Genomic DNA, 22,443 nt, shown 5'->3' on the forward strand with positions numbered 1-22,443 from the left:
TTTAATAAACAAATTAAACTAAGTACTTACAAAAGTAACTTTCAATTTTGACGTAGATTTTTAAAAAGATGAAGCCATACAGCAACATATTTTCATGGATCACCATGTTCCTTTTACACCTCCATGCAACTAATTTGGCTATATTTTATTAGAACAAATAACATCACAATGTTGTAGATAATATACCTCTCTTGTAAGTTGCTATTTTGCGGCTCAAAACAAAAGTCAGAAACATCACAGCTTTTAATTCAATTTTTACAACCGTCTGATTTTCCGGAATTTTAATCATGCCGCAATAAATTCCGCATTTCCGTTTTGTATAACCGACCAAGAAGTTTAAGCCACAATCATGGCTCATACGTTGATCATGCTACCTATATATACTACGGTTTCGGAAACGTGTATATATAAATGGCTTCAGCCATCTTGACACCCTCACAACTTCACAACATTTATCGCATATCCTTACACCCTTGCTGGAGAGAAGCCGACGCCGCCGAAGATCGGAAACAACACTCACCGCATCTCGCTTGAACCGCCAACACCTTCGTCGGAGTCGGAGAACCCTCATACCCACTCTCGACACCACCATCTCACTTCTCCGTTTTGATAACAAGTCGCCGGAAAGATCAAGACGTGCTGGATGATCGAAGAAGACGACCGGAAAATAGTCGCGAGTTCACGTCGATGGCCGTTTCGGTATATGTTTCTTACTCCTTTTGTTTCGCGTTCCATCTTCTGTTGATATGTATCAAATCCCGACACTTTATAACAATTCAAAGAACCGAATGTATGAGTATACGTAACAGTTATGTATGTTTTTTTTAAAACTTAAAAGATGATGGCCTTTTTCCTATTTTGATTCGGTATATTTTCTTATAACCAGTTATTCCTCATGATTACACTAATAAAAATTTTATGTTCCTAACGTTAATAAACACATAAATCAATATGAGAATTTTGGTGTTAGACATCAGTGTTTTGGTTGGGTGGTTATAATGAAAAAGATGATGAACAGTCATGTTCTTTGCTTTCAAAATGAGTTTTATAAAACCACCCACAAAATATATATTTTATCGTTGCAATATTTCCAGTTGTTAATTTTAGTACATGGTATATACACTGTCTAGTTAATTAATCTATTTCTAGGATTATCATTTTATAAACTAACAAGTTCCACATCGTAAACCTATTTTGAGACTTAGTTTTTGGTTTAAGAAAATAAGTCTTCATCATATTATAAACAAATATTTTATACCATTATGTTGTTTTGAAAATAAATAATTCTAAGAAGTTGTTTCGTATATAAATAATCATAAAAAGTTATTAATAAGTTAAATTATAATATTTATTCAAATCGTAAACCATAAATATTAGGGTTATGTTTAACCTACAACTTTTAACGAGTTCGTCACGTGTTATTTTAAATATCTAGGAATAACCATCTCACTCGTTCTCTTGGATTGTTCTCAATTCTTTTCCTCGCACGTTATTTCCAAGTAATCGCAATGCAACCAATGTGAGTATACATGACCCATTTTCTATTTTACACTTTTGGGTGCTGTATGCATTTCTATATCAAACACACTATGTTAAACATTTTTGCACTCTCAATCCACATTTCATGTGAATCTATTTGACTCATGTTAATCACGTTATGCTACTGTTAAACATTTATGACTGTGTGTTCATTAACTTTGCAAGCCTCCCCTAACAATGGCAGCGCTGTAGGTTGAGAAACGCCCCTCCCATAATATTATGGGTATTGTTAGGTTTATTCTATGTTACTCATTTACCACCCTTCTAGGGTTAGGCTATGTTAATTGCGTTAAACTTTGGTTTGAACACATAGATATCATCGTTACGAGTATAACTGTTAATATGAAATCATGTAGTCACGTGGATTTGAGCATGTTAAACTATTTCAAACATATTATACTATATTCAAACTTGTATACTCGCCAACATGTTTTGTTGACTTTATTTTAAATGCATACTGCAGGATGAGGAAGTCAAGATTTGAAGAAATGAATAGGATGGCCTAGAAACCCACTTTTGAAATAAACTATGTTTAATGTTTGTTATTTCCTTTTATGACAATGTATGAAACTTTGCAATTTTAATAAATGAAATTTAATTATATTGTCACATGTAGTGTTGATGTGTGTAAAATGCAACATATAAATTACATCAAATGAGGCATAAAACCAACCCTTTTTAAGTACTAATGTTGGAAAAAGTGTGCTTTTGTCTTCCTTTTGTATTTTCAGGGTTAAAAGAGCTTAAATGAACAAAAGAAGCAAAAATGCAGCCAAATCCAACATAAATACAAAGAAAAGGAAGAAACGTGGCATGCCCGACTCCTAGACAGCATCTCCCAAAGCAAAAACAAGAAGAAAGCTGAGCATGGGGCTGTGCCCAGCTGAGCATGGGGCTGTGCCCAGCTGAACACGGGGCAGTGTCCAGCGGACACGGGGCGTGTCCAGCTCAACACGGGGCCGTGCTCAGCGAACACGGGGCAGTGTCCAGGATGGTCAGAAAAGACAAAGTTATAGAAGCTTCTATTGCCCACCACGGGGCCGTGCCCAGCGGACACGGGGGCGTGGTCAGAGTGCTGCAGGTGCATTTATTGTAATTCTGAATTATAATTAAATTAATGAAGAGAGAGAGTGTCAGACGGGCACGGGGGCGTGTCCAGCGGACACGGGGCCATGCCCAGGCTTCTGTTCAGCCTATAAATAGGAGTGCTTGGCTTCATTTCAACTCATCCCTTGGCACACCACCTCTCTCACACCTCATCCACCACCCACCACCACCATAACACCATCATCCACCACCATCATCCATTGTCCATCGTAGAGTGTGTGAGTCGTCTCGGGATCCAAGATTGATCGTAAGAGTTCTTGACAATCAAGGCCATGTTTGCCTAAGTCTCTTACATCACTTGGTGAAGACAAGTGTTTAGTATAATACTTTTTATTTTTAATCTTTTGCACTTTTTATTTGGTTTTGTATTATTGACTTTAATAACTAGTTACTTATGTTGAAGGTGATCTTTCCTTATCGTTTGTCCGTGGTGTCTTGGCGTTATTTTACTGTCTATATAAAATAAAAGATTTTCACCATTCATATCTCCACGGTCTATATGGAGGTATGTTGGCTACCTGGTCGGGGGTTAAGGGAACGGTTTGGTAAGGGTCTTGCCCTTGTTCAGCGTTTAGAGGTCCTGCTTGGGACCTGGGTCAAATTTAGTAGAATCTCCTTCAATTAGTTAAATATTATTCAACTTATTATTCGATAAGAAAAAAAATCAAATTAAAAAACTATGTACATTATGGGAACTTTGGAAATTCTGCTTTCTTTATCTTTTTATAAAAAAAGTAATCGCGGTTAACTTTTTTTCAATGTTCAGATATAAATTTTATTAAAAATGGAATTGTATTCAAAATAAAACATTTTTTATTATTAACAAAAGAAGCTATGAGACATCTTTGTTGCATATTGTACATGTGATAGTTTGGTACAAAAATGCACTCACCACCAAGACTCATCTATTATATTATATTTTATTATGCTATGCTATGATATGCTATGCTATACTATACTATATTTTTATATTTGAGTGACGATGAATAGTAAATATATATTTATTTATTATTATAACCTTTTAGCTTTTATTTCGTTATCTTTTTATAAAAAAAATAATCGCGGTTAACTTTTTTTCAATGTTCAGATATAAATTTTATTAAAAAAGGAATTGTATTCGAAATAAAACATTTTTTTATTATTAACAAAAGAAGGTATGAGACTTCTCTGTTTCATATTGTACATTGTACATGTGATAGTTTGGTACAAAAATGCACTCACCACCAAGACTCATCTATTATATTATATTGTATTATACTATACCATGCTATGCTATGCTATGCTATGCTATACTATATTATACTATATTTTTATATTTGAGTGACAGTGAATAGTAAATATATATTTATTTATTAATTATTATAACCTTTTAGCTTTTATATTTTTTCTCAAATATATACTAGTTTAGAATAACGATGCTAAATTACTTTGATACCTCTAAGCTTTACTGAACTTACCAAATGATCCGTAAACTATCTTTGTCGTCACAGTTGTTGCATGTTTGTCACCATGGGTTTTGCATGTGCTGGATCCCTGCCGCAACGCACGGTTCGTAAACTATCGTTGTCGTCTTGGGTTTTGCATGTGCTGGATTCCCACCGCAACGTGTGGTTGGGAAACTAGCTAGTTGTTGTTGTTATTATTATTATATTGATTTTTTTTGTTTTGAAAAATCAAAAACCTAATAAACGAGAATTTTATGTAATTATTATTAGGTCGACTACTAAATGCTAGGGTGTTCATAGTTCGGTTTAAAATCGTGAAACCGGTCAAACCAGACATCAGTTTGGTTTCGTGGTTGGTTTTTCAATATAACTTTCTGTGGGTCAGTTTCAAATATCTCAAACTGTGGTGAACGGTTTGGTTTACGATTTATACTCAAAACCGACCGTATAAAACTGAACGGGACCATAAAGTTAAGTATAGAGTAAGTTTTCAAGAACTATAATAGATCTTTTTATTCAATCATTTGTATATTTTAGAGAAAAATGCAATTTGCGTCCCTGTGGTATGTGTGAAACATCAACCTGAACCCCTAAATTCATTATTTTTTTGAGCCCCTGAGCTTATAAATTCATAACACTTTGAGTCCCTCCGTCACACTTCCGTCTGTTTGACTGTTTGCCAATTGTGAAATGTCCTTTATACCCTTAATGATAAACACATATAATCCCTAATTCCCTAAATTGCTCAAACTGATGCATAACACAACTGATCTCATACGAACCCTAGAACCCTAATTCCCAAATCGATCGATCCAACCTGATCTATTGTGAAGATGTCTCAAAAATCCGCTGCAAGCTCCAACAATAAATCATCTCAGGGCGGGGAAGCTTCTCAATTCCTCTGTTCATGTGGTGCAGCGACTTGGTACAAGGTTTCAAAGACTGAAGCTAATCCAAATCGATGCTTCTTATGCTGTGTAAGTTAAAATTATAGAAGAAAGATTGAAGTTAATTATATGGCTATTTCCTAATTGATGTGTTTTTACAAAAGAAATATTGTGGTTTTATACGGTGGGCTGATACACCTTCATCTCCACCTTCAACCGTCTCTGTTTTTAGCGGGACTAAATTAGGGCTTAGTAATGAATTTTGGGGTTTTTAGAAGGGAAAGAAATCTAAAAGACGGTCTTACCCCTGCAGCAAACAGTCAAACAGACGGAAGTGTGACGGAGGGACTCAAAGTGTTATGAATTTATAAGCTCAGGGGCTCAAAAAACCAAAAAATGAATTTAGGGGCTCAGGTTGATGTTTCACACATACCACAGGGAGGCAAATTGCATTTTTCTCTATATTTAAAATAGCTCAACTTATTTAAATATATGGATTATATTGTTTTTTTAACGACAAATTTGGATCATTGGCGGACCACTTGGTGTCATTAGCAAAACCACCCAATCATATCCATCTGCACTAGGCAAACGCCTATAAACCAATTTAGGAGGAAACACAATAAATATTAGAAAAAACCCCTTGTGGGAATCAAACCCAGGACCTATTGGTCCCAAAACCTTATCCCACCTCCAAAATGCCACTAGTATATAAAGCCACGGGCATATGGATTATATTGTTAGAATGAGAATTTACCTTTTATCTCTAATATTGATAACTATTATGTTCACTATAACACAATAACTATTGAAATGGTATTAATGAAATCATATATCCAAATTTTCTAAAGGGTAAACAGATGAACAAGCCAATTATGTCACACCTCGATTTTCGATTTATGCGGAAGCGTATGACGAGGTGTGGCTAGAGCGGCAATCGTTACAATCAATCGAGTAAACAACATATTTAAAACATAAAAGATGTTCATCCGTACATTTGTTTCGAAACCATAATTTACAATACAAACATCTTGTTTGGAATTAAAAACAACTACAACTTTACTGACATTGTTCAAAGTTTAAAACAGTTCCACATAACATGATAACTGAAAACAGATGACATCTCAAAAGCTGGAATTCTTGATAACAACACGAACATATTTTTTCCAAAGCCGTCCACTAATCTCCTGTAATACATGTTAGTTTTGAAAACGTCAACAAAAGTTGGTGAATTCATGTTATTTAGTTTTTGCATCAAATGAGTCTCCAAAACATTTGAAGTTGTAAAATTTGTTTTGTATAGTATGATGAAAAATCGTTTGATCATTAGTGTTTTGCAAGGACACTAATCTGTATGCCAGAATAGAAGGCAACCAAACCTTGACAATTTATCGTGTGTGTCAACGACACTAGTTTGGACACAAAGGCACTCTTAACGATCGCGGTAATCATTGTCGTTAAGAGTGGGGCTTGCCAAATGTTCCTCGGTACTTGCTATTCCTTAATGGTCCCTTTATTATAAACACCTATCCGCATGTGATCAAAATAGTTTCATGGTAAACATCATACTATTTGTAACATGTATACATACCCGAAAGTTTAAAACTATAAACAATCAAAGTAAAAGGGGAAACATGAACTCACAGATTTGCGTTCCGTGCAAATATCTATTCGATTCCTGGTTCATTGTTTGTTTCTCGACCTACAAGTGTTCTAATCTTGTTAGCGAGGTTTATGTTTGTTTATCGTACATGTATTTCATCTTGTATTTCGTTTTTAGTTTCTCGTACTCCTTTGGTTTCTTTGTTTGTGTTTTCGTATATACATATATATACATACATATATATATCTAATACTAATAAAAGAGTCTACTTAATGCCACATGGCATTCTCATACTAATAAAAGAGTTTACATAATGCCACATGGCATTATTCTATCCTTCAATTCACTAATATTATTATTATATATTAATTAATTAATACAAAACAATGAAAAATTCCTTAACAACTTAATACTAATAAATGTTTTTATTGTCTACTTAAATAGTGATCATTTACTTTTCAATTATCTAAAATATATAATTAGTTATTAGTAATAATTCTACTTATAGTAAACAATTTCAAATAATGTTAATGTGACAACACATTCTTATTCTTTAAAAGGATTTTTTTACTATATGTTTAAAACATCTATTAAATAAATTATTATTTTATATTATAATAATAATAATGGTAAAGAATAGGTTAGTCTGATATTTGAAAACCGGTTTACTTCCATGCTTTAAAAACACTTTTAATGTTATTAGACTCGTGTAATAAACGGGTTTAAGGATAGAATATCTTCATAATAATTTTGATGCAAGTCTATACTCATCGGATGTCCTAAATAGAGTTATATTGATCTAAAGAATAGTTTATGTAATGGAACTCTACTACAGGTCCTATCACTGGGTGTTCAGGTTATTGAGGCACTCATATTATCTGGAAGTAATACTGGCACTAAATGTTTATCCCTTGATTTCGTTTAATACTGCCAAACAGAAGGATACGAATTGAAAAGAAGACAGTTTCCTATCGCCCTATGTTTTGCCATGACGATAAATAAAAGTACAAGACAAGTTCTATGTAAAGTTGGTTTGTTTCTAAAAGAATCGGTTTTTACGCATGACCAACTTGTGCGTCATCTATGGTAAAAAAAATTTACTTATATAAATTTTTGAAGACAACATAAAATTAAATAAGTTATAATTTTATATCCTTAAACCCGTGTAGTACACGGGTCTAATAATCTAGTATATATATATATATATAGAGAGAGAGAGAGAGTGGGGATCCTACGGAAAGTGTGTTTTTCCTAGAAAGTCTAGGAAGCGATCTGGGTCATCCAATGAGTGTGTATAATGGTTGAGATCATCTTGGTGGCATTTTGGTAATATGTGTTTCTTAAAAATAGGATTACTTAATTAATCAGGGATAGATATGTCATTTAGCTTGTTTTAAATATGGAAATAATTGTCATTCCATAATCACCCCACATTTCATGCGATTTTTTCTCTCTCACTCTCTCCCTTTCTCTCTCTCTCTCTCTCTCTCTCTCTCTTCCTTCTATCCTTCATGAAGAAACACATCAAGAAAACACATCGTATTAATCTGCTTGCTGTTAAAACACAGCGTCAAGAAATCCTCCAACATTACCAGCATGGATAGTAAAACACAGCTTATGAATTTGCTTGCTATTAAAACACAACTGTTTGAATCTGAATGCTAAAACACAACTGTATTTGCTTGCTGTTAAAACACAACTGTATGAATCTGAAGGCTAAAACACAATTGTATGAATCTGCTTGCTGTTAAAACACAACTGTATGAATTTGAATGCTAAAACACAACTGTAGGAATCTGCTCGCTGTTAAAACACAACTGTATGAATCTGCTTCCTTTTAAAACACAACTGTATGAATCTGCTTGCTGTTAAAACACAACTGTATGAATCTGAATGCTAAAACACAACTGTATGAATCTTCTTGCTGTTAAAACACAACTGTATGAATCTGAATGCTAAAACACAATTGTATGAATATGCTTGCTGCTAAAACACAACTGTATTAATTTGCTTGCTGTTAAAACACATCGTCAAGAAAACGGAGATGATACGAACAGTATTTGAATGGCGATGATGAACTCGGAGATGGTGGAGATGGAGAAGTGTTTGATGATGACGAAGACGAAGAAGAAGAAGGTTGCGAAATACAAAAAAATCTTGGAGAAACAGTTTTCATAATTATAGGCACTGTTAGTTAATGAGAGATAAAATTCCAAAAATAAAATAAAATGTCAAATTACACAAGTGCCCTTTTAGTTAAAATCCCTCCATGCCACGTGTCACATTCTTATTGCTTCCTAGACTTTCTAGGAAAACCCACTTTCTACCCAACTCTTCCTCTATATAATAATAATACTTGTATTTTTATAAAAATCTAGTTTTTATAAAAATTGTTACTTATGCCATGTATGCAATCTTTTTAATGCATAAGCTTTATAGAGTGTGTGACGGCTCGTATTTTGTTATAATCATTTACTACGTGTCGGCTTGATTTATTCGTGTCGTTTGTCCCGTTCGCGTCATCCGTCTCGTTTATGTCATTTGTTTAGTTTGTGCCATTTTATTTTGTCCAAAAGTCCATCTTGTCCAAAGTGTCCGAATTTGTCCGTTTGTATATTTGCATGTTTATGTCCAAGGGTGGACATTACATTTTATAGTCTTGTTTTCAAGTGTTAATATATATTTTATAATTTTTGTAGTTGTGTATAAATTTTGTATTCATTCCTACTTGAACTAAATACATATTATACATATAAAAAATATGAGGAGGAGTTCGGTAGAAAGTGGATTTTTCCTAGAATGTCTAGGAAGCAATCAGAATGCGACACGTGGCATTGAAGGATTTTAACTAGAAGGGCAATTATGTACTTTCACAATCTATTTTTATTTTAGGAAATTATCTTCAAAAACTAACTATCCATGTACAGGAATGAAACCGATTTCCTCCATAATTTTCGGGATTTTTTGTTTACGAATTCAGATCTCAATAATTCCTTCGTTTTCTTACTCACAAGATTCATCGCTGATCATTAAACTTTATCTGGAATCTATCAGCATGTATGTTCTTGGTACTGTGTTTTAACAGTTAGAGGGTTAAAGTCAATGTTTTTATAGATCCCATAATATGAATGATGTTTGGTAATGCTGGATGATTTCTTGACATTGTGTTTAACAGCAAGCAGATTAATACCGTTGTGTATTAGCATTTATGCTTGTAATGCTGGAGGATTTCTTGACGATGTGTTTTACCATTCATGCAGGTAATGCTGGAGGATTTCTTGACATTGTGTTTTAACAGCAAGCAGATTAATACAGTTGTGTTTTAGCATTCATGTTGGTAATGCTGGAGGATTTCTTGATGCTGTGTTTTACCATCCATGCAGGTAATGCTGGAGGATTTCTTGACATTGTGTTTTAACAACAAGCAGATTAATATAGTTGTGTTTTAGCATTAATGTTGGTAATGCCGGAGGATTTCTTGACGTTGTGTTTTACCATCTATCTTGGTAATGCTGGAGGATTTCTTGACATTGTGTTTTAGCAGCCAGCAGTTTAATACCGTTCTGTTTTAGCATTCATGCTGGTAATGCTGGAGGATTTCTTGATGCTATGTTTTACCATTCATGCTGTTACGATGGGTGACATTTGTCACGATGTGTTTTCTTGATGTTATGTTTCTTCACGAAGGATAGACGGAAGAGAGAGAGAGAGAGAGAGAGAGAGAGAGAGAGAGAGAGAGAGAGAGAGAGGGAGAGAGAGAGAGGGAGAGACGAGAGAAAGGGAGAGAAAGAGAGAGAGAAAATCGCAAGAAATGTGGGGTGGTTTATGGAATGACAGTTATTTCCATATTTAAAACAAGCTAAATGACATATCTACCCCCGATTAATTAAATAATCCTATTTTTAAGAAACACATATTACCAAAATGCCACCAAGATGATCTCAACCATTAAACACACCCATTGGATGACCCACATCGCTTCCTAGACTTTCAAGGAAAAACACACTTTCCGCAGGATCACCACTCTCAAAAATATATATTTATGATACTTGATAAATCTTTTTGAAAGTATATATTTTACCTAAAATATATTTTGAAAGTATATATTTTACCTAAAATATATACTTGTCAATTTTCGTTTAGAAATCTTTTATAAAACATGAGTTCATAACCTTGTCCAAGAATCCGTTTAACCTTGTTTAAAGACTTCAAATAGTTCCATAGTTACAAATTTCATTGTTTAACAAATTTTTGAACATAACAAAATTTATAAAATTTTTGCCATAGTTTTGTTTGAAATAAGGATTTTTCCCAAGTTTATACAACTTGTGTTCAATTTATTTCAACATAAAACATCATCAAGTATCAATATTCATCATAATTTGTCAACAAAAGTATCATGAACATGATATAGTTCTTAACTTTCCCAAAAACGAAACTTTATTCTTAGTTTTTGCCAAAAATTTGTAGAACAAGATTTTATTTAAAATTCTTGTTTTAGATGACTCATATAGTCATTTGAAGCACAAATATGTGTTCAACACCTTTTCTACTAACATATTTCATACTTTTGATTCTTTCCAGAAATGGAAACTTTAGTCAAGAATTTTTTCAAAAATTTATTTTCTTGGATTTAAATGATTTCTCATACTTCTCTAGCATGCATGTTCATCATAACTCATGCTCATCACTTTTGTTGGTGAATCTTGGTTGATCTAACATGCATGTGTTTAGATCATGTTTTTATACAAAAATAACCAAGATTCATGTTCACTAGTCTAAATTTCTCCAAGTTCATTCCAAAATCATAGAAAAATCATAAGATAAAGATTGTGGTTTTGGTTTTTCTTAATGTTTTTCATGTGGGTTTTGTTTTGGTTTTGATTCAAGATGAACTTGTACATATTGTTTAATCAAAAATCATAAGAAGGTAAAATGCTAGTTTTGGTTCTTACTAGTTTGCTAATAAAAACAAGATGAAGATATGATGATCCAAGAACTCCAAGACTTCTAAGGTGCTCCAAATGTATCTTCAAGTTTTACCAAGACCTTAGTTCATTCAAAAATGCTTGAATTGATGTGTTTTGAATTTTGAAAGATGAATATGGAGGTGTGTTTGGGTTAGTCGAATTTTGGAGAGAGAAAGAAAGGAGTTGAAATGTTGATGGAAGTGAGTTAGTAGAAAAGATATAAGGTGTATGCATGTATGGACTTCAAATTTGATCCAAAATAGGAATGAATAAAAGGGATGACATCCATGAACCACTTAGCATTCTCCATAATCTTACAACACATCAAATTGAAAGGTTAGTGGGCATGGGGACCCACACAAATCGTGAATAAGCATGGGGGAAGGAGTTTTGCATATTTTTTTATAAAACTTGATTATTATACAAATCTTTATAAATTTTGATAATTTATATAAAAATTTCTATAATGTTTCAAGCTTTCATACTTTAAGGTAATGTGACACTAGATAAAACTAACCCACCAAAATTATTAGTTCGTTAATTGGGTGAAAAATTTGGTTCAGGTCCTGTACCCGGTAATACTGACACTGCGTTTTATTTATATAAATACATGACAAAAATTGTTTTTGCACAAGTTTTATCATCCAAATTATTAATCCAACTTTTTGGACTAAAAATTTTATTATTTCTGACACAATTCCGGTACCGGCTTTGCTGTCAGGCAGTTCAAGTTTACTGAACTAGCCGCGCAGCTTAACGCAATAGGATTCAATTGCGGATTTTGTGTCGTTTTTATTCCCCATTATATTATTCATGTCAAATAATATTTATTTTTGGGTTTTTGGAGAATTACTGTTTCGTTCTGCGGAATGTTGTACACTTCCGCAGGATTACTGTATTTTTCTGCGGACTTGGACAATTTGGTTTTTAATTGGGATTTTCTAAATAATAAGGCACATGTTATTTTTTATAGAATTCTATAGAACATTTGTGTAGACATATTTGTATGTCTTGTTTTTATCGTGTCAGACTGTACCGCGACTAGTACTGACAAGTATCATTTATTCGCGTTCCTAGTCTCAGTCTAGGATATTGTTTCTAATCGCAACGGATTTGTTATCATACTTAGCTATGATTTAGGATATTGTTTCTAATCGCAACGGATTTGTTATCATACTTAGCTATGATTTTTATAATCCCTAGACTTTTATGACTTAATTAAATAAAATCAAGTCAAACACGCGAAAATAATTAATGTAATTAGTTGCTCAGGTTGTACGGAATTAAATTACTGGAGTTTTGCCGATTGTCACATTCTCATCCTCTTAAAGAAAATTTTGTCCCGAAATTTTAAGTTGCGTTACTCTTTGCTGGGACTTTCTTAAACAGGTGAGGGTACTTTCTTTTAATTTTGTCTTCTCGTTCCCACGTGAACTCGGGTCCGCGTTTCGAATTCCATCAGACTTTGATTAGTTTGATACGACTTCTCCTCGTTTTATGAATCTTTGAATCCAAAACCTCAACAGGTTCTTTGATGAAATGGAGTTTGTCGTCTATATAGATTTCGTCCGGGGAATAATAAGTGATTCTTCCGAAACACACTTTTTCAGAGATTTGACACATGAACGTGAACGCTATTAAGTGTTTCTGGCAACATTAACTTGTAAGCGACGTTTCCAATCTTTTCCAAGATTTCGTGGTCCTATGTATCTCGGGCTAAGCTTTCCTTGCTTCCCGAATCTAGCTACGCCTTTCCATGATGAGACTTTTAACAACACCTTGTCTCCAACCTCGAAAGACAATGGTTTGCGGCGTCTATCTGCGTAGCTTTTCTGTCTGTCTCGAGCCGCCTTAATACAGTCTCGTATTAGAAGTGCAACTGCCATGTCATCCTTTTTGGCTTCTACCTCTTCTTCACCTGGTTCTAAAGCTTGCTGTGTTCCATGAACCTTGAATACTGCCTTGATAGGAATCGCCCAGATGTTGTAATTTGTTTCGGTTAACATTGGACACTGTAAAGTTGTGGTACTCTGATCCTTAACCACAGCCGGTGGTGGTCTATCTCCGTCCGTCATCTTACCTCGTCTCTTGTAAGTTAACGGTGTAGAACCCTCTTGCTCCATTCGGTTGGAACAAATACAAACAAATTAGTCCTGAACAACCCTTCTGAACCGAACCCACTTGCTCGCAAAAAAACCCGGTCACGAATACCTCTCGAAAACCGAATAACAATTAAAACCTTAAATTGAACCCTCTTGTCCAACCCAAATAATAAAACCAAAATTATTGAAAAAAAAAAATAAATTGACTTATTATTGTTTTCCATTTGACGGTAGCAAAAAAAAAATAAATAAAAGACCCCTTTTTTTATTATCGCAATTCCAAAGAAAAAGAAAACCTCCAAGTTGACTTTTCTGTAACAAAACTTCCTGTTATCAACTTGCAATAACTCCGTTTTCAAATCATAGTTTCCAAGAGAAACATTTAAAGTCAACAATTTGCATAAAAAATATTAATCGAATCACAAACGAAAAACCACTTATATCAAGTATTGTGTCGCCTTTGATTGCAAGTCGGAACCTGGCTTGCTCCCATTAAGCCACTGCTGACGTCGCACCCTTCACTCGGTCCCGATCATGAGCTCTCTAACGTCGGTTCCGATTAACAACTTCGAAACCCGAACAAGAATTCAATTTTGACTGATTGTTTTGATTACGATGATTGAACTTGGATCACAGGCATGAGCTCGACTGTTGATTTCGAACAACCTTCGAAACAACTCCTAACGGAACAGTACCACGCCGCTGCTCCAACGAACCAGTAAGTAATCTGGAGGGGAGCGCCAGGCCAAGACTACGCTTAAAGACCCCAATAGCAATTATCACGAACAAAACTTTTTGGCCATTCCTATTACAGACAAAAGTAAATAAATAATACACATGCTCAGGTTACATCAGAATACAAGGAAAGGAAACTATGATATTACCATTTACTTGAAAAGCTGCAAAGAGACATTATTCACTTGTGTATATGATCAACGGATTCACCTACTATTTTACATAGTATAATTTCAACAGATATCCTTGCTGATATAGGTACTCTCGGAAACTTGATATTCTATTGGATGGTTCACCGCATGCTTTGGTGGTATTTTCCGGATGATTAGAAGTTGTTGCATCATCTTTTATTTGCTTGATTTGTTCGCTTTAAAAATAGAGAGAAAACTAAATATTAAGCTTATAGTTTGTATACATATTTGTTATAATGACGTTTTTTACGAATTTGTTAAGACCAATCATTAACCATGTTTACACATTATGGAGACGTAGAAACACGTTCGGGCCTGATTTGGTTGGAAAAATAAATTCTTAAGAAATTTTGTGGTGGCCGGCTATCAGCAGCAGTTCAAGTTTTTGAATGTTTGGTTAAATCTAAGCATGGATGGCAATGGTGGGTCTTGACCTTTTAAATAAGAGAAGGGGGGGGGGGGGGGGGTTGTTTAGAAATCGTCAACAACTTATTCACTCTTGGCACTTGTGCATATGAACAAGGGATTCACCTAGTTTAGTGACATGGGTGCTCCCGGAAATATAAAGTATACATATCCACAAATCCCAAAAGGCTGTGGTCTTTGCGTTGCAGTGGTAGACTTATTTAACATCAGCATCTTAGCAAAAGAAAGTAAGGGCAACAAGAGATATTCTTCATATCAACATTTAATTCAAAAATGAAACAGCTTGTTTGAAAAAAAACACTCAAGCTCAGCTCAATTAAAATAAGTTTACAAATCAAGTATTTAGCTAAATATTTCAAGTTTTTTCTAAACTGGAACTGAAAGATCTACCATAAAAGGCCTACCCCCTGCCAGACCGCTAACTAAGAAAGGCATCCATCTTAAAAACATATGGCTCCCTATTTCTATTTCAATTTCTATTTTTATTAAAACAGAAAGAGAAAACAAGTATGCACTTGAGAAGATCAACATAAAGTATTGAGATATAGGAAATAGACATAAAACATATAAGCATTTAGCAAATTTTTAAACTTATATCAAATAAAAAAAAGATTTAAAGTTCGACTATAGATTGGAGGGGTGCGCCAGGCTAGGGCAGTAGTGCAACACCAAAGCGACGCTTAAAGACCCCAATAGCAAGCTATTGTGATGGGTCTTTCCCCATAAAAAATAAGATTAATATCGAGTGAGCCGATGGCCCACATATCAGATATTAAACTGATAAGAACAGATACTACACTTGATCTTAGCCAAAAGGCCGAGAAAGGTATGCTTAATCTCTTCTTTGGCCGCCGTTTAAATAGGCAGTACTCTCATAATTAGTTTATTCATTCGGCCGATGTGGGATTCTGAGACACTCTTTCCCATTGGTTTCTCAAGATTAAAAAATACCATAAGTTAATGCATAGATCCTAATAATACTAGCTTTTTACTAAATGTAGCTGACTGAATTCATTTTACCATGTGTCTTAAAACTACATCAATCCCAACTTCAATAGATAAGGGTGGTATCAATGGCTGACCATTTACATGGAAAAGCATACACATATAAGTGAAGAGAAACAGACATGTTCCTATTTTAGGAGTCACCAACAAACCCTGCACTCTTAAAAGTTGTTCAGTTTTCAAAATAGCATCTTAAATGAAGTTTAAATAGAGTACAAAAAAAAAAAAAACCCGGTTGTGCAGTGTAAGGCATATATGCCAAGCAACATAAACCTTGATATGAGAATCACATGATGATTCAGATTTTGGGTGGGTTAGATAAGCCAAGAGTGTAGGTTCTGCTATGGCGGGAAAGTGAGTGGGTCTACCACTAAATTTCTTAGAAAACCACCTCATCATTTTCTGGTGTCATACACCGAAATGAGGATGCCAAAACGGGACGCCCAGGGCTTGGGCGTGAACAGTGCAACATAAGTGAGTCTAAGAAGCTTGGATATGTGACAATGTGTATAGGTTAAAGTTTTTTGCCAATAAAAACACGAGTACATCACTGGACACGTATACATGCACGTCAACCTCGCACACTTAGTCTTATGGTACAGGGTTGCATGTAAATAAAAATCATAGTAGGAGAATAACAGAAATTGGCGGGTTTCTACAAGTCTGGTTCGTAAAGAGATACAAGTGGCTAAAGGTGCAGTCTTTCATACAAGGGCTTTTAAATGGATCTCGTGGGCTCCGGCCAGGGTCCATTTCTTCATTTGGATAGCATTAGACGGTAGTATTCCAACTAAGTTGGCTCTAGTGCGGAGGAGAATGCAGCTTCGTGACACTGAATGCACGTTTTGTAACAATGTCGGGAGTCGGCGGATTGTCTTTTAGTGGCCTGTCCCTACTCAAAAACATATAACTCCCTTTTCTTTTTTGTCAAAATAGTAACAAAAATAAAAGGAGATGCCTGAAAAGATTAACACTTAACAGAAGGAGCAAAAACTCCAAGATAACAGAAGGAGCAAATACTAAACAAGCATCCATCTTATTAAAAAATGAAATAGATATGCCTAGCTAGAAAGCCAGGTTTATTAAAAATTGACTGCAAATTGGAGGGGTGCGCCAGGCCAAGGCAGTAGTGCAACACCAAGGCGACGCTCAAAGACCCCAATAGCAAGCTATTGTGATGGGCCTTTCCCCATGAAAAATAAGATTAATATCGAGTGGGCCGATGGCCCACATATCAGATATTAAACTGATAAGAACAGATACTACACTTGATCTTAGCCAAAAGGCCGAGAAAGGTATGCTTCTTCTCTTCTTGGGCTGCTGTTTATATACACTCTCTCTGAATCTTTGTATTCTTCACTTAAGCGATGTGGGATCCTGGGAGACATTTTTCCCATAAATTATTAGTACTAGCTTAATTATTGAGATTATTAAATGAATGACTCTAAAGCAACCCTCCAGATCCAAATCCTTTCAGAAGAATTCATTTTATAACATGCATATATTATCCATAAACTCAACCTGAAAATTACTGTTCTAAACTCAAAGAGCTCATGGTTGCTTACTTGCAGCACTTACAACAATACATCGGTTTTAGGAAACAGAAGAGACAATAGATAATTAAGAGAGAATATTTGGATCCATTCATATTTCAATTCTAATACTACTCAAGGTTTTCTGCGATTTATAGGCTTACAACTTAACCTGAATAATAAAGACAGCCCACTAATATAAGGAATAATTCACCCACTCCTCAGCTAGACTCACTAGTCAGAAGGAAACAACTCCTCTTCATATGTGTACCATCATGGCACGCGTCAATGGATACATTATCACGTGTGATTCTGTACACTCCTGTTACCCTAATTTGCTAAAGAGCTGATAAATTACATAAATAAATGAGTACCTTTTCAATGTATATTATAACTGTGACATGTTGACTCGTAACAAAATGTACCTGATCAAATGAATAATAATTAACAGTGGGTGAATGTGTGGCGTCGAACGCATGGCTTCTGTTGTTAGCACAATGCGAGCGTCTGAGTCATATGATGATTCAGATTTTGGGTGGGATAGACAGGACGAGAGTGAGTGAGTGTGTGGTTTGCTTGCTTGCTTGGCAGGTACCGGATAGATAGGACGGTGATGTTTGGGGATTAAAAAAGTCAAATAGCAACTTCTTTGGGTGTTCATATTTTGATTTTTTATTTGATTTGATGTACATGTGTTTATCCCTTAGGTTTAGTAAAATATGCCACATTATCCAATTTTTTTTTTTTTTTTTTTTTTTTTTTTAACTTTCAACATGTCATTTTTATCCAATTGTTTAACCCAGTTAAAATAAGTCAGTTATATGAGGAGTAAACTGGTTATTTCAGATATATTTTTTTTACTTTTCATTTTTTTCGCCGAATAGAGTAAACTGTCGTCACTGAGGTTTGGTAAAATATGCCACTTTAATCCAATTTTTTCATGCGATTTTTGTTTTTCAAAACATGTCAATTTCATTCAACTCGCCGGTTGCAATCCCTTCCAACTTATCCGATCTTCATCTACCTAGACCTTGGGGTTTCCCTAACTAAACACCATTATTAACGCCACAACATCCACCAATGCTCTCACCTGATCTAGAATACCCTCGCCTGAGAGTCTCTTAAGATAATGACACAATTGGGACTACCGCGAAGACAAATGTTACAATGGTGTTGGGAAGAAGGGTTTTGGTGTTGGATTAATATTGACGGAGTTGTGATGTCGACGACTTCATGAAGACACCATGCCAACAGATTCCAACTCTACACATCTCTTGTTCCACCGCATCGTCCACATGTGGCACCACTGCATATGTCACAGCCTTATAAGATACATCCCACGTTATAAATTTATTTAAAAATTGGGGGAGGAGGGTTGATTGAAAGTTGGACGAAACTTGCATTTTGAAAAAGTCAGCAACAAAAATTGCACGAAACAATTTGGACTAAACCTCATGGATCGAAAATAACAATTTACTCAGTAAAGAAATAATGAAAAATAAAAAAAAACATGTGGGGAAATTGTGACAACGGCACGAAAACGGTATCTTCTGTACTTTTTTAATAATTATTTATTTACCTGCATTTATGTGTTTTAAACGTCAACAAACATTATATGCTTGCATGCCATACATTTAAATCATGCATATTACATATTTCATTTATCGCATTTCGAAACAATTTAGGCGCTGCGTCGAAACAATTAGTAAACAAACCGGTTAGACAAGTTGTGTCAGCACAGCCTCAGTACTCAGTTAGTTAAACGATAGATTTAGGACTTAGATATAGGTCCGACATAAAAAATATATTAAAACCCAAGTGGGAGAACAAGGGTTTACAATAACACTTTCCGGAAGCCTAAATAAGCACTAAAACATGTCCGAAACGCATTATAAACAACGAATTTTGCAGAAATTGAGCATTACAAGTTAAAATAACATGCAGAAATAGTGATTAAACATCCAGAATAATTTGTAAAGTGTCGGGATTGAAACCATGGCACAAAAAGTACTTCATACCTAATAAATTAAACAATTTAGCACCTTAACGAACCGACAACTGAACACTATCCAAAACACTAAAAATGAACTAGAAGCATTGTTTTAATGTTATTTAGCTAGTATTGGTCATAAAACACATTAAAACCCTTAAAACACTAAAACACATATAACACCTAATTTAAACACTTAAGTTACATCCTAAACCCTTAACTTCCAAACTTTTGCACAACCCCCCGCCCCCCTACGCTTGAAATTGAGGGTCAACATGAGGGCCCCACTAGCGCTCATGTTGTCTCACGATGTTAGAATGTAACATCCGTGAAAAACGGATATCCGAAATCCGACCCGTCTTGAATTTTGGATCCTAACCCTTGAGACTCGAAACTTTCGCGAATTAAATAACCTTTGAAAGATTTTTTCTATTTATTTATCAATATAGTCAATTATTTATTTGGTAATTAATTAATTATTTAAATAATCATTGTTAAACATTTATTTAATAAACAAATTAAACTAAGTACTTACAAAAGTAACTTTCAATTTTGACGTAGATTTTTAAAAAGATGAAGCCATACAGCAACATATTTTCATGGATCACCATGTTCCTTTTACACCTCCATGCAACTAATTTGGCTATATTTTATTAGAACAAATAACATCACAATGTTGTAGATAATATACCTCTCTTGTAAGTTGCTATTTTGCGGCTCAAAACAAAAGTCAGAAACATCACAGCTTTTAATTCAATTTTTACAACCGTCTGATTTTCCGGAATTTTAATCATGCCGCAATAAATTCCGCATTTCCGTTTTGTATAACCGACCAAGAAGTTTAAGCCACAATCATGGCTCATACGTTGATCATGCTACCTATATATACTACGGTTTCGGAAACGTGTATATATAAATGGCTTCAGCCATCTTGACACCCTCACAACTTCACAACATTTATCGCATATCCTTACACCCTTGCTGGAGAGAAGCCGACGCCGCCGAAGATCGGAAACAACACTCACCGCATCTCGCTTGAACCGCCAACACCTTCGTCGGAGTCGGAGAACCCTCATACCCACTCTCGACACCACCATCTCACTTCTCCGTTTTGATAACAAGTCGCCGGAAAGATCAAGACGTGCTGGATGATCGAAGAAGACGACCGGAAAATAGTCGCGAGTTCACGTCGATGGCCGTTTCGGTATATGTTTCTTACTCCTTTTGTTTCGCGTTCCATCTTCTGTTGATATGTATCAAATCCCGACACTTTATAACAATTCAAAGAACCGAATGTATGAGTATACGTAACAGTTATGTATGTTTTTTTTAAAACTTAAAAGATGATGGCCTTTTTCCTATTTTGATTCGGTATATTTTCTTATAACCAGTTATTCCTCATGATTACACTAATAAAAATTTTATGTTCCTAACGTTAATAAACACATAAATCAATATGAGAATTTTGGTGTTAGACATCAGTGTTTTGGTTGGGTGGTTATAATGAAAAAGATGATGAACAGTCATGTTCTTTGCTTTCAAAATGAGTTTTATAAAACCACCCACAAAATATATATTTTATCGTTGCAATATTTCCAGTTGTTAATTTTAGTACATGGTATATACACTGTCTAGTTAATTAATCTATTTCTAGGATTATCATTTTATAAACTAACAAGTTCCACATCGTAAACCTATTTTGAGACTTAGTTTTTGGTTTAAGAAAATAAGTCTTCATCATATTATAAACAAATATTTTATACCATTATGTTGTTTTGAAAATAAATAATTCTAAGAAGTTGTTTCGTATATAAATAATCATTATAACGATCCGGCATAAAAAAATATATTAAAACCCAAGTGGGTGAACAAGGGTTTACAATAACACTTTCCGGAAGCCTAAATAAGCAATAAAACCTGTCCGAAACGCATTATAAACAACGAATTTTGCAGAAATTCAGCATTACAAGTTAAAATAACATGCAGAAATAGTGATTAAACATCCAGAATAATTTGTAAAGTGTCGGGATTGAAACCATGGCACAAAAAGTACTTCATACCTTATAAATTTAACAATTTAGCACTTTAACGAACCGACCTGAACACTATCCAAAACACTAAAAATGAACTAGAAGCATTGTTTTAATGTTATTTAGCTAGTATTGGTCATAAAACACATTAAAACCCTTAAAAACACTAAAACACATATAACACCTAATTTAAACACCTAAGTTACATCCTAAACCCTTAACTTCCAAACTTTTGCAGAAACCCCCCCCCACCCACCATCCGCTTGAAATTGAGGGTCAACATGAGGGCCCCACTAGCCCTCATGTTGTCTCACGATGTTGGAAGATGGATTGTGGTTAAAGAGTTTGTTTGATGGAAATTTAGTATGTTTCAAGTTTATAAGGACCTAACCTCCAACATTATCCTCAATGTGAGTTCGTTTTAGGATCGATTCCGATACACCGTTGACTGTGTAGATCTCGTATCTTGTGCTTCAAGTACGAGAGTGGATCAGACAAGAACAAGCTAATTATAATTTGTTTTCTATTGATGATATGACAGTATAAAATGTCACACCCCCAAAATCCACGTGCGGAGTATCACCCTTGTGCGATCAAGGCACATTGTGCGAGTGGACACTTGGGCTGTCCGGCCCAGCAGTTTGTGCGATTGTGCGTGTGTGTGGCCCAATGACTTGTGCGATCGGATCAGATTGTGTGACTGATCCATTTGTGCGATTGGACATCTTGTGCGACCAAGATGTCTTGTGCGGCCGGCTAACAACTTTCGTGAATTAAGCAAATCATTTACCATTCCAATTAATTCCTTTGACCAATTTCAATAGTTTCCAACTTTAACAATTATCAATTAACACAATTTCCATAACCTTAAACAAATCATA

General features: G+C 34.8%; 3 long non-coding RNA genes and 2 other non-coding genes across 6 annotated transcripts; 1 reads left to right on the forward strand and 4 right to left on the reverse strand.

The window, feature by feature from the left end:
• The first annotated feature begins 424 nt into the window (after positions 1–424).
• Positions 425–2,067, forward strand: LOC118490320. Its single transcript, XR_004889206.1, has 3 exons — positions 425–699; positions 1,436–1,519; positions 2,003–2,067. It is a non-coding gene; the product is annotated as an uncharacterized LOC118490320 (long non-coding RNA).
• Positions 2,068–5,938: 3,871 nt separating this feature from the next.
• Positions 5,939–11,762, reverse strand: LOC110927743. Of its 2 annotated transcripts, none has more exons than XR_002585862.2 (3): positions 11,537–11,762; positions 6,623–6,680; positions 5,939–6,165 (listed from the first exon to the last, which is right to left on the reverse strand). It is a non-coding gene; the product is annotated as an uncharacterized LOC110927743 (long non-coding RNA). The 2 variants fall into 2 exon arrangements; XR_004889207.1 differs by lacking the exon at positions 5,939–6,165 and adding an exon at positions 6,172–6,504.
• A 2,136-nt stretch (positions 11,763–13,898) lies between these two features.
• LOC110927744 lies at positions 13,899–14,894 on the reverse strand. The gene is made up of 2 exons (XR_002585863.2): positions 14,538–14,894; positions 13,899–14,458 (listed from the first exon to the last, which is right to left on the reverse strand). It is a non-coding gene; the product is annotated as an uncharacterized LOC110927744 (long non-coding RNA).
• A 745-nt stretch (positions 14,895–15,639) lies between these two features.
• Positions 15,640–15,835, reverse strand: LOC118490726. The gene has a single exon (XR_004889976.1). It is a non-coding gene; the product is annotated as a U2 spliceosomal RNA (small nuclear RNA).
• A 1,278-nt stretch (positions 15,836–17,113) lies between these two features.
• LOC110929153 lies at positions 17,114–17,309 on the reverse strand. Its single transcript, XR_002586870.2, has one exon. It is a non-coding gene; the product is annotated as a U2 spliceosomal RNA (small nuclear RNA).
• Positions 17,310–22,443: the final 5,134 nt, after the last annotated feature.

Source organism: Helianthus annuus, chromosome 3, assembly GCF_002127325.2.
Source record: "Helianthus annuus cultivar XRQ/B chromosome 3, HanXRQr2.0-SUNRISE, whole genome shotgun sequence".
NCBI classification, from domain to species: domain Eukaryota; kingdom Viridiplantae; phylum Streptophyta; class Magnoliopsida; order Asterales; family Asteraceae; genus Helianthus; species Helianthus annuus.